At 38.4% G+C, this 12,322-nt stretch overlaps 1 long non-coding RNA gene across 3 annotated transcripts in view; it reads right to left on the reverse strand.

Annotated features, from left to right (window-relative positions):
* Window positions 1–12,322, reverse strand: part of LOC142450227 (uncharacterized) — a 41,914-nt gene that overhangs the window by 24,815 nt on the left and 4,777 nt on the right. The window contains exons 2-3 of one of the 3 annotated variants that reach the window (XR_012784924.1): window positions 5,093–5,217; window positions 372–564 (exon numbers count right to left, since the gene is read on the reverse strand). This is a non-coding gene — a long non-coding RNA (uncharacterized LOC142450227). Of the gene's footprint in view, window positions 1–371; window positions 585–5,092; window positions 5,218–12,322 lie in introns of all 3 variants that reach the window. The other 2 variants (XR_012784923.1, XR_012784922.1) reach the window with 2 other exon arrangements.

Here is a 12,322-nt window from a genome sequence, read left to right on the forward strand (position 1 = left end):
TACTATGTGAATTGCGGATATTCAACTGTTTTTGACCTACAAAAATGGTACTTACCTGAAGTTCAATCTCATAGATGAACTAGGGTGACTCAAAGTACCTACTTCTAGTAGCTCTGAAAATATGATGGAATTGTCATGTGACTCAACCATCCTGACTGATACGTGAGAGTTTCTGTATGACACAGTCTATGGTCAGCATTAAATGAATTTATGCTAAATGTATGGTTCAGTCTTTTCTTGGAAGTCTAGATTTTGGTTCTGTTGAGAGTTCTGTGATGTCAGTCTGCTCTCTTACCCTATTTTGAGCAGAAATCAAGATGAGTGACCTGTGCAATGGCTCCTCGTCCACTGCAGTTGGCATTAGCACCCACCATCAATCACGCAGCTGGGAGAAGGTCTCTTTCTGCTGCTTGCAGGGAGATTCTGGAGGCTCGCTGCAGTATGTTGAAGGTGGGCAGTACAAGCTTATTGGCACTGTGAGCTGAGGCAGCAGCAATTGTCATCCCACTGCACCATCTGTCCTTACCAGCATCTCTTCCTACAGGGACGGGATCACATCTGTCACTGGAGGAGACGTGTGGTCACTCAAAGAGTAGCATGGTGGAATTATGTGCATCCATGGGAAAAGAAATACAGAAAAAAAAAAAGACATGAAAAATAAGTCTCCTGTCAATTACCTTGCTTATTTCCATTCAACCTCCCTTTCTTCCAACCTTATCTTTGGAGGTGGTGTGTACGTGTGTGCTTAGTATGAAACACTGGTCACGGAATGTTAACTTTGGTGAATGCCTCCTAGGTATTATGATCTGAATTGTCATTAAACTCATATATTGTACAAACCTCCTCCACCCTCCCAGTATCACCACTCGCACCACTGGTCCTGAAGGGATCATCTGTCCTGGATTCCCTGTGCTTCCAGTTCCTATCTGTACTAGTGTACATCCTCTGGTCTAGACAGACTTGTAAGGTAGAATTCAGATCATGATACAGAGGGGGGAGAGAGAAGCATTTAGGAACTAGAGGAAAGTTACATGTTTCATTGTTGCTACATTGCATCCTGACTGGCTCATCTCCTCCCTGAGATCCTTCTGTAAGGGGGTGTCCAGTGGCCTACAGATGGACTTTGGGTCTCCACCCCACACCCCTCCCACCCACCCACCCCCTCTCATCCACAATATTTTTTTCCCTGATGATGCCTGATACCTAATCCCTTCGACAATTCTTGATTGCACAGGTTGGTGTGCTTCTTCCATGTGGGCTTTGTTGCTTCTGAGCTACATGGCCGCTTGTTTACCTTCAAGCCTTTAAGACCCCAGACACTATATCGTTTGATAGTTGGGCACCATCAGCTTTCTTTCCCACATTTGCTTATGCACCCATTTGTCTTCAGCAATCGTTATCAGGGAGGTGAGCACACAATATGAGTTTTTGTTCTTTGATGTCTGATAACAGATCCCTTTGGCACCTTGTGTTCACGGAAGCCTGGTGTCCTTCTTCCATGTGGGCTTTGTTGCTTCTCAGCTAGATGGCCTCTTGTTTACTTTCAATCCTTTAAGACTCCAGATGCTGTATCTTTTGATAGCCAGGCACCATCAGCTTTCTTCATCACATTTGCTTATTCACCCGCTTTGTCTTGTGATTGTCGGGAAGGGGAGCCTCATAGGATGCCAATTTAATAGAAGAAAGTATTCTTGCATCGAGGGAGTACTTGAGTGGAGCCCCAATGTCCATCTGCTACCTTAACACTAAACCTATACATTCACATAGATCTATTTCCCCATCCTCATATACAAATATATTTACATATGGACACACCTCTATTTAGACCTCTGTAAATGCCCTTTGCCTCTTAGCTCTTTCCTCAATTTCCTTTGACTTTCCTCTTGTGCCACTATCATGCTCAGTCTTCAGGCAGTATACCTTTTCATTCTGAGTTTTTTCAGAGTAAATATGAAAGTATTTCTATGGGTTATACATCATTTACTGATCTGAAATACGGCTGGCAAATACCCTCATCTAAGTCAGCTTTTTTTTTTCAATCTCTAGATCACAACCCCTTTGGGGGTCAAAAGATCCTTTCACAGGGTTTGCCTAAGATCACAGGAAAACACATAAATATTTCACAATAAATAATTACATATTGTTTTGTGATTAATCACTATGCTTTAATTGTAATAATGAAAATACATCCTGCATATGAGATATTTACATTATGATTCATAGCAGTAACAAAATTACAGTTATGAAGTGGCAACGGAAATGTTATGGTTGGGGGGAGGTCACCACAACATGAGCAATTGTATTAAAGGGTTGTGGCATTAGGAAGGTTGAGAACCACCGCTCTAAGCTATAGTCCCAAATTAGTAAGAAGCCAAGGCGGCCTTCAACCATAAGGATGGAGGCCAAAGCTCAGCACATAAACAAAATATAGTCCCAGAGCAGGAAGACAATTTTTTCCCCTTGCACACATTTCCACCGATTTGCAAGATTACAGCATTCAGAACAGCAATAAGATGTAGTTTTAGGTAAACCCACATCTAACCAAAAGAGCAACTTATGAGGGAAGTAGGCAGAGTTGAATCATGAAAATTGACATTTCTGTAGATAAAATATAGTTGAAAACAGTCATTTTGTATGATTCAGTGATTATAATTATACATCAAGATGTTAAATTCCAACATACTATTTTTTTCCAGCATACTCTTTTTGAAGATTTTGTCCTCTAAAATTATTAAAGGTAAAAAGTTCCTACATAAATTAGGAACAGTATTTTGCCAAAATGTGTCTTCCCCTAATTTAGACTGAAGAGACCTAGGGCTAAATTGAAGTTTGTTGCTCTCCTTATCTAATGATTCTGAGCACAGGATATTCTGTCATGGCAACAATTAAAAAATTTTTTTCTTACTTCATCCTTTTGCTTAACCTCTCCTAAATTTTCTCTTGACCTCTTACATGCTCAAATTTATATTTCTTTCAACATCTTTCTCAACCCTTTTTTTTTCAACATCTCTCTCAACATTTTTTTTGGTGGGTGGTGGTTTTAATTTTTCTACTTTAAAAGGTTTTAGTGGTATATAATTCACATAGAATGCAATTTAATAATTCAATCATATTAAGAAGTTATACAATCATCTACACAATCACCTCAACTCCCCTGAGGTCAGTTTGCTATGATTGGGGAAGAGAGAGCAGACCCATCAGTTCCTGCCCTATAACATTGTCTAATGGTCACTCCAAATCAGTAGGCACTCCTATAAGACTGATTAGTGCACCTCACTGGAAATTCAAGTTGAGAGATAAGTGTGGAGGGTGGGGGTAGGAGGTACATCTCACAGGGAAGTTGATGACACTTCTATCAGTGGGTAAACTGGGTGGGGAAGACTGTCATGGGGGAAAATGCGTAGCATTACTTACATAGACCCCAAGGGGAGACTACATCTGCTATTATATTGTACACTTTTCATCTAGTTTCTATTAACTGCTCTTAAATCCCCTTCTCTCTCAACCCGCCAACACCCCACTATCTCAATTCTTCCCTCTCAGTCCTTCTCTTTACTCTGCTTCTCGTCCTCATCCTCCCTCCTTGTTAGTAAACTTGAGACAAAGATGAAAGCGGATGTGTCCAAAGTGGTTAATGTTTGGTGTCAATTGGACTCTAATTAAATTTTATTTGTAAGCTGGCTCACAGAATGTATAGGAAATGTTAGAATTACAGCATTCAACTGTTTAACATCAAAGCAAAATTTTAGGCTGGAGGATATGTATTGTAACTCAGGTATGAGAATTAACCAAAATATATTTTCCAGTAATCTAAATGGCATAAGAAACCAGTAGATGAAGCTTTTGCTATGCTATAGATTTCTTTAATAACATAAGAGATTGGTGTATATTTTTAAAAAGAAAATACTACCGGAGCTTTAAAAATCAAGTAAAATATTATGACTTCTGCAAAACTTTCACCCATCCATGCAAGAAAATCTGTTTCCTCCGTAACTCCTATAAGGAGTATAGAACTCCCGTGCCAAAGGATGCTGATCTGCTTGTATATTGCTCATTTCCACTGTAGCATGAGATCTTAAGATGAGAGGAGCTTCTTGGTACTCAGTGGCTGTCTCTAGTAGGATTTGCTTACTACGTTCATGAGTGAACTGATCAGGACTTTAGACTTTCCTAAGAAGTCCTTACACATTAGTTTACAATGAATTGCAGTCTATCGGAGGTTGATAGTGAAATGCAAAAGAAAGAGCCATCTTTGTTATGTCACCCACTGTGTGCTGCTTCTTTCAGGGTGTCTTAGAGACTTGCAGGTCAGCAGAGAAATACAAATGGACTTTGCATTCAGATGTCATTTTTACATAGTCCCTAAGTTATCAAAAGTTGCATCATATGGATATATCCAAATATGAATGAGGACATGGAGTGAGGGAAATTTTCCTGGTTGTTGGTTGCAGAAAATAATTAGCTAGACCAGACATGGAAAACTCTCAGGTGGTATCATGTCACATTGAAGATGCCAATGTCCTTGGAATCAGTGTTTCCACCTCAAGGCATATGCCTTTGAGCATTTTCTTCAATCGAGACTACAATTAAATAGAAAAATCTAAAACATGGGGAGTAAGTCTTTTTTTATAAATCATTTGGGCTCATACAAGTCATCACAATCCATACATACATCATGGTATAAAGCAATCTGTACATCCGTTGCCCTCATCATTCTCAAAATATTTGCTCTCCATCTGAGCCCTTGGCATCAGCTCATTTTCCCCCTTCCCTCACCGCTCTCCTCTCCCTCATGAACCCTTGATAATTTATAAATTATGATTTTGTCATATCTTACACTGTCCGACGTCTCCCTTCACCCACTTTTCTGTTCTCCATCCACCAAGGAAGAGGTTATATATAGATCCTTGTAATCAGTTCCCCCTTTATACCCCACCCTCCCTCCACCCTCCCCGTATCACCACTCTCACTACAATGATAAGATTTTTTGTTCTTTGATCCCTGATCCCTTCGACACCTTGTGTTCACACAGGCTGCTGTGGTTCTTTCATGTGGCTTTTGTTGCTTTTCAGCTAGATGGCTGCTTGTTTACCTTTATGACTGTAAGACCCCAGATGCTGTATCTCTTGATAGCTGGGCACCATCAGCTTTCTTCACCACATTTGCTTATGCAGGGGAGTAAGCTTTAAAGTTCTTGTGTGATTCTAGTATATACTGCTGTAAAGGAAAGTGATACAATGATAGCCCATTAGACAAACACAAAAATATGTATAGAAACATTGTTAATAGCAAAAAGTTGGAAATGCAAACACAAATGCAAAGAGCCTGGATAAACAAACTGTGCACACAGAGCTGTAAAAGACACACAGTATCACAAGCTAAATTGTAGGGGGGGGGGAGGAGTTAAAACAAGCCTCTAGCAGTCTAAATAAAGGCATGCACATATGTAAATATATTTATATACGAGGATGAGAAAATAGATCTATGTGTATATATTTATAGGTTTAGTATTAAGGTAGCAGATGGACATTGGGCCTCCACTCAAGCACTCCCTCAATGCAAGAATAATTTGTTCTATTAAACTGGCATTCCACGATGCTCACCTTCCAGACACAATCACTGAACACAAAGAGAGTGCATAAGCAAATGTGAAGAAAGTTGATGGAGCTGGCTATCAAAAGACATAGAATCAGTTGTATGAGCCCCTAATAAAATGTGTTTTTTTAAAAAAAGACATAGAATCTAGGGTCTTAAAGACTTGAAGGTAAACAAGCGGCCATCTAGCTGAGAAGCAACAAAGCCCACATGGAAGAAGCACACCAGCCTGTGTGATCATGAGGTGCTGAAGGGATCAGTTACCAGGCATCAAAGAACAAAAAATTGTATCATTGTGAATGAGGGGGACTGAGGAGCAGGGACCCAAAGCCCATCTGTATGGAACTGGACATCCCCTTATGAAAGGGTCGTAGGGAGGAGATGAGTCAGTCAGGGTGCAGTGTAGTAACGATGAAACATACAACTTCCCTCTAGTTCTTAAATGCTCCCCCCCCACACCCCACTATCATGATCCCAACTCTACCCTACAAATCTGGCTAGATCAGAGGATGTACACAGGTACAGATAGGAACTAGAAACAGGGACTCCTGGGTGATGATCCCTTCAGGAACAGTGGTGAGAGTAGCGATACTGGGAAGGTGGAGGGAGGGTAGGGTGGAAAGGGGGAACCAATTACAAAGATCTACATATAACCTCCTCCCTAGGGGATGGACAACAGAAAAGTAGGTGGAGAGACACTGGACAGTGTAAGATATGACAAAATAACTTATAAATTATCAACGGTTCATGAGGGAGGGGGTAGGGAAGAGGGAGGGGGAAAATCGGGAGCTGATTTCAGGGGCTTCAGTGGAAAGTAAATGTTTTGAGAATGACGAGGGCAATGAATGTACAAATGTGCTTTACACAATTGATGTATGTATGGATTGTGATAAGAGTTGTATGAGACCCCAATAAAATGATTTAAAAAACATTCTCACAACTGGACCAATAGATCTCATGATAAATGGAAAAAATATATTTGAAGGAGGGGACTAAAATAAGACACACTTAAAAAAACACACCCTAGTCGAGCAATCCATATAACTCTGAAAAAGTAAACACACCCTAGTCGAGCAATCCATATAACTCTGAAAAAGTAAACACACCCTAGTCGAGCAATCCATATAACTCTGAAAAAGTAAACACACCCAAGTACCACATAACTCTCAAAAGTAAAACTCAACAGTATTTTGTTTAGGCTTACTTGCCTATATGGTTTTTAAAAATACAAGAGCAGAGAATGATAATGTCATTCAGAGCATTGGGGATAGATTGAAATAGGATTGAGGAATTACATGTACGTAGTTTCAGCACACGTAGTTTAACAATTTTCTCATTGGTAGTTCTTTATTCAGATGGACAATACAACTTTATTGACTTCATATCTCTAGCAGTAATTAGGATGGAGAACACTTTTTTAAATAAAAAGACTCAAATAAATGGATGAACTTTGTTGCATATTAAAAACAGATCTTACAAACCATCTGGTCTCATTCCTGTAGCTAGAAAATTCTTACATTTTAGTCATCAGCCTGTGAGCAATTCCTGTTTCTTTTTTTTTTCTTTCTTTTTTTGCTCTTATCTAACCCTAGCCCTAGCCCTAGCCCTAGCAATTCGTTTCAAAGGCACAGATACCACACAGATAGGGTTAACTCTCCTGGGTTGTTGAATTTGGTACAAGTTCCAGGTCATTTCCTTTAAGACTTACCTCTCCTTTCTGGTTTTGAGACACTGAATGAATAACACCTGGCTGGCTCCAAACCCAACACAGGTACTTTTTACTCAAGACCATTCTCCTGAATAATGGCAGGGACAGGGAAGTAAGCAGACACAGACCTCAGAACAGAAGCCCAGTGTAACATTTGGGATCCTATTCTGTACATGGCAACCCACAGTGCCAACTAACTAGTTCTTTCTGTATTTCCCCACCATCTATCAACACAAGCCTCCCCACTCCCAGGAAACTGCATCCTGATGATGTGATTGGAAGCCCTCCACAAAGTTCCTCTGGCATCCTTTTCAGTGACTGCATCTTTTCAGAGGGATGTCAGGCATTTCCTAAAATGCCGAGATTCTGGTGACTTAGAAGGTTCTTCATTCTTGCAGTGGGTGGGTGCGTGCGGGTGATACTTTTACATGCATTGTCTTTAGCCATAACTTACATATACTTGTGGTTGTAGACGGTTCCCGATAGTTTCTGAGGCTATCAGTCTTTACAAAAAGCAGAGTGCAACATCTTGCTCCCAGCGAGCAGCCTTTTGGTTAACAGCCTAGCCACCAGGGCTCCTTTATCAAATACTACATAAATGTAAACACAAGTAAAGGCCTTTTCAATGTGGCTGGATAGTATTACTACTTTAGAGTAGAATGTGTCCTCCTCCTGTCCAGATAATTATGCGTTCCACACACATTCAGAGCATTAAACCCTTACATTCGTCCGTGGTTTACTCTGTCTAGGAAACCCAGTGTCTCTGTGATGTGTGTTTGCTGATGTCCCTTGACACAGAGTCTGTTTAATGACTCAGTTTACATGGACAGATATACTTTCCACCATCTATGCTCCTTCAGGGAGAGGGGTCTTATATTGCAGCTATACAGTTTCTAATACTATATTGCATTCAACCATTATTTACTCTTATTAAAAAAGGTTTTACAACTCATAACAATAGTTTTGTGTACCTCTTCTATTGTTCTTATTTAAGTACCACATATACTTATGTATAAGCCGAGTTTTTCAGCACATTTTTAATGCAGTTAAGTTAGATGCCTCAGCTGATATTCGAGTCAGATTATACTTGAGTCTATCTGGTATTAACTATATGGAATAATAAACTACCTTGCATTTAAAAAAGTAATACTAATAACTAGTATCACATTTCAGAACCGTGGGAATAGGGAGGTATTAACATTCTGAAACCGGACTTCTTGGGTTCAAACCCCATCCCTACCATTAGCTAGCACAATGACTTTGCCCAAATTACTTAACCTTATTGTACTTTCCATTCCTCGCATATGAAGTGGAGGTAATTAAAACCATTTGTAGGGACATCTTGAAGATAAAGTGGCTAATACATAGAAGTATTAATAATGGTGACTAGTACCTACTAAGCTTCCAATTAATGTTAACTATTATCATCTTGTGCATTTTCCCTAATATAGGGCTTTGTAAGAGACCTCTTTTCTAAGAATCCTTTACATTAAAAAAAGAGTTAAAACATGGTCAAAAGAATATATGAATATGTATATCTATGTTTGAGCAGCATTATTCATAATAGAAAAATGTTGGAAACAACTTAAGTGCCCCTCACCAGATGAATGAATAAACAAATTAGGTCACAGACATACAATGGAATATACTACATAACTATAAAGACGACTGTGTCCAGGAAACCTAACAGGGATGAATCTGGAGGACATTTTGCTGAGTGAAAGAAGTCAATTACGCAAAAGATAATATTGTATGGTTTCACATTTTATCAAATAGGCATGAATAAAGATACACACAGAAAGCAATGTTCATTGATGATTGCCAATTTGGGGGGTGGGGTGGGAGGATAAAGAAACACTTTCCAGAGTAGACTTGTAATTTTTGGTGATGGGAAAGCATGAAATCTATACAACACGACCAGGGTAAATGAAGACACTAAGACTAGGGGATAATTTTGGTACATGATATTCAATTTTGAAACAGTAATAAAATATGGGTGTAGTTAACTATATGTACATTGACATAGGAGAGAACATGTGAGTTTATGAATATGCATGTTTACCTACAGAAAGTCCTGATGGGAAATAATGGTTGTATAACAAGAAGTATATAATCAAAGGCACTGGATTATACAGCTAGAAGCTGTAGAACTGGAGAATATTTTCATGTATATAGTTTTGCCACAATTAGTAGAAAAATGATTACATGAAGAACAATAAATACAAGGGAGAAAATGTTCCAGAATCAAATGTGATAATTGTGTAGCACTTCGTAATATGATTGAGTTATTGACATTTATGACATGTGGATGAAGTGGTAATAAAACTGTTAAAAAAAAAAGTCCCCATAGGAAGAGAGAAAAATGTAAACCAAATGCAAATTCCTAAATCAGGTCTGGCCTACTGGAGAGAGACCAGAAGCCATTGTGGGGTGCCACATTTCATCTAAATACTAAAATGACTTATAAAATAAACAACATCACCCATCAGGATTATGTCCCTTTAAATCATCAATTATATGAAAGCAAATGGTCAGCATTCACCCTAACACAAATAGGAGGATAAGTTGGAGTAGAGAAAATAAATTAGTGGAAATACAATGGCAACAATGAGAATGCTGACAAATTGTGAAACGTGTAAACAATGTTATAGGACAATTTGTATACAAATTATTAAATAGGAACCCAATTTTCTGTGTAAACTTACATTTAAAGCACAATGAAATACTAAATTTTAAAGTGATTTGGGGGAAAATTAAGAGAACTTTGCAAAGTTCATGAAACAATGGAATTAAAATAGAATTTTTTCCCATGAACTTTTCAAATCCCCCTTGTCTATACCAGCCAGGAAAAAAGATTACATATAATTCCACCTGTATTAAATATATTTAGAAAAGACATTTAGAGAGGGCATAAAGAACAATGGTTACTAGTCTGGGAGTGGTAATGGAAACATTTTTAGTAAAGGGTGATGGGAACTTCATGCAATTGGATTGTGGCTATTTTTGTACAATTGCATAAAGTTATAAAATTCATTGAACTGTATACTGATAATGGATGAGCTTTATGGTATGAAACATATACATAAATATTTTTCTCTTTTCTAGTTACAGTGTTTACTTATGCTCTAACAGAAGTTTTGTCAGTGTGGATAAAATCGTATTAAACTCATATTTGAGAATTCTCAAAAACTAGTAATAAACCTTTAAACATGGAAAGCAGAGGCTGTGTGTGTTACATTGAGAGTGAATAGCATTAGGAGAATTTTTTTTATGGACTCAAAATTTCATTAATTTTTTCTCTTATTCCTTTTTATTCTTTTTAATCATTTTATTGGGGGCTCGTACAACTCTTATCACAATCCATACATCTATCCATTGTGTCAAGCACATTTGCTGCCATCATCATTCTCAAAACATTAGCTTTCTATTTGAGTCCCTGATATCAGCTCCTCATTCCCCCCTTTCCCATTCCCCACTTCCTCATGAACCCTTGATAGTTTATAAATTATTATTTTGTCATATCCTACACTGTTCGACATCTCCCTTCACCCACTTTTCTGTTGTCCATTCCCCAGGGAGGAGGTCACATGTAGATCCTTGTAATTGATTGCCCCTTTGTACCCCACCTTCCCTCCACTCTCCTGGTATCACCACTCTCAGCACTGGTCCTTAAGGGACCATATGTTCTGCATTCCCTGTTTCCAGTTCCTATCTGTACCAGTGTCCATCCTGTGGTCTAGCCAGATTTTTAAGGTAGAATGGGATCATGATAGTGGGGGTGGGGAGGGATGCATTTAAGAACTAGAGGAAAGTTGTATGTTTCATTGTTGCTATCCTGTACCCTGACTGGCTCATCTCCTCCCCATGACCCTTCTGTAAGGGGGCGTCCAGTTGCCTACAGATGGGCTTTGGGTCTCCACTCTGTATTCACACTCATTTAAAATATGATTTTTTTGTCCTTTGATGCCTAATACTTGATTCCTTCGACACCTTGTGGTCACACAAGTTGGTGTGCTTCTTCCCTGTGGGCTTTGTTGCTTCTGAGCTAGATGGCTGCTGGTTTACCTACAAGCCTTTAAGACCCCAGAAGCTTTATCTTTTGATAGCTTGGCACCATCAGCTTAAAAAAATTTTTTTTTACATTTGCTTATGCACACATTTGTCTTTAGTGATTGTGTCAGTAAGGTGTGCATCATGGAATGCCAATTTAATAGAACAAAATGTTCTTGCATCGAGTAAATATTTGAGTAGAGATCCAATCTCAGTTTGCTGCCTTAATACTAAACCTATAAATATATAAACATAGATCTGTTATATATTTAATTCTATATATACTAGTTATTTTTAGCACCAATTGAACAAAATCCGTAATTTCCATTGTGAATTTAATTCAGGAGTGATACTCTCAATTGGCTTCTTTAGTACTTTTTATGGGTCAACTACTTTATAAATGTTAATTTAAATCTAAGTAAATTGTATGAGAAAGGCATTGACATTCTCATTTTACCAATGATAAGACTGAATCTCACAGAGATGTTAAATGATATACCTTATGCAAGTCTGGAGCAAAACTAAGCTTCTCTGCACATGATTTCTTTGGTTACAGATTTTAATCACTATACTCTATGGCTGGCAAGTGTTGTTAGACCACAATCCAGGCAAAAGTGTGGAGTTTGAACTGGTGAACCGTGACTAGTAAGCAGCGTGGATAAAGTGGAATCAGATTGGCATCATCCACATACCTTTCATCCACACACATGGATGAAAGGCAAATGAGCAAACGTAAAAATAAAATTTGCAAGTGGTTGAGAAGTATCTCTTTCCTGCAACTTTTAAAAATAGTACAAAATTTCCTGAATCCTTTAGGAATTGTGTGCCGCCTACTGGTTAAAGAGACTTGACAACAGTGGTTTGAAGGAATTAGGAGTTAAATAATATGACATAACATTAAAATTAGCCTATGTATAGTATGTGGGTTAAGCATGTGTTGCCTCTTTTAAAAATTCTTTATTGTGGTTT

The sequence above is a fragment of the Tenrec ecaudatus genome, chromosome 6 (genome assembly GCF_050624435.1).
Source record: "Tenrec ecaudatus isolate mTenEca1 chromosome 6, mTenEca1.hap1, whole genome shotgun sequence".
Classification (NCBI taxonomy): Eukaryota; Metazoa; Chordata; class Mammalia; order Afrosoricida; family Tenrecidae; genus Tenrec; species Tenrec ecaudatus.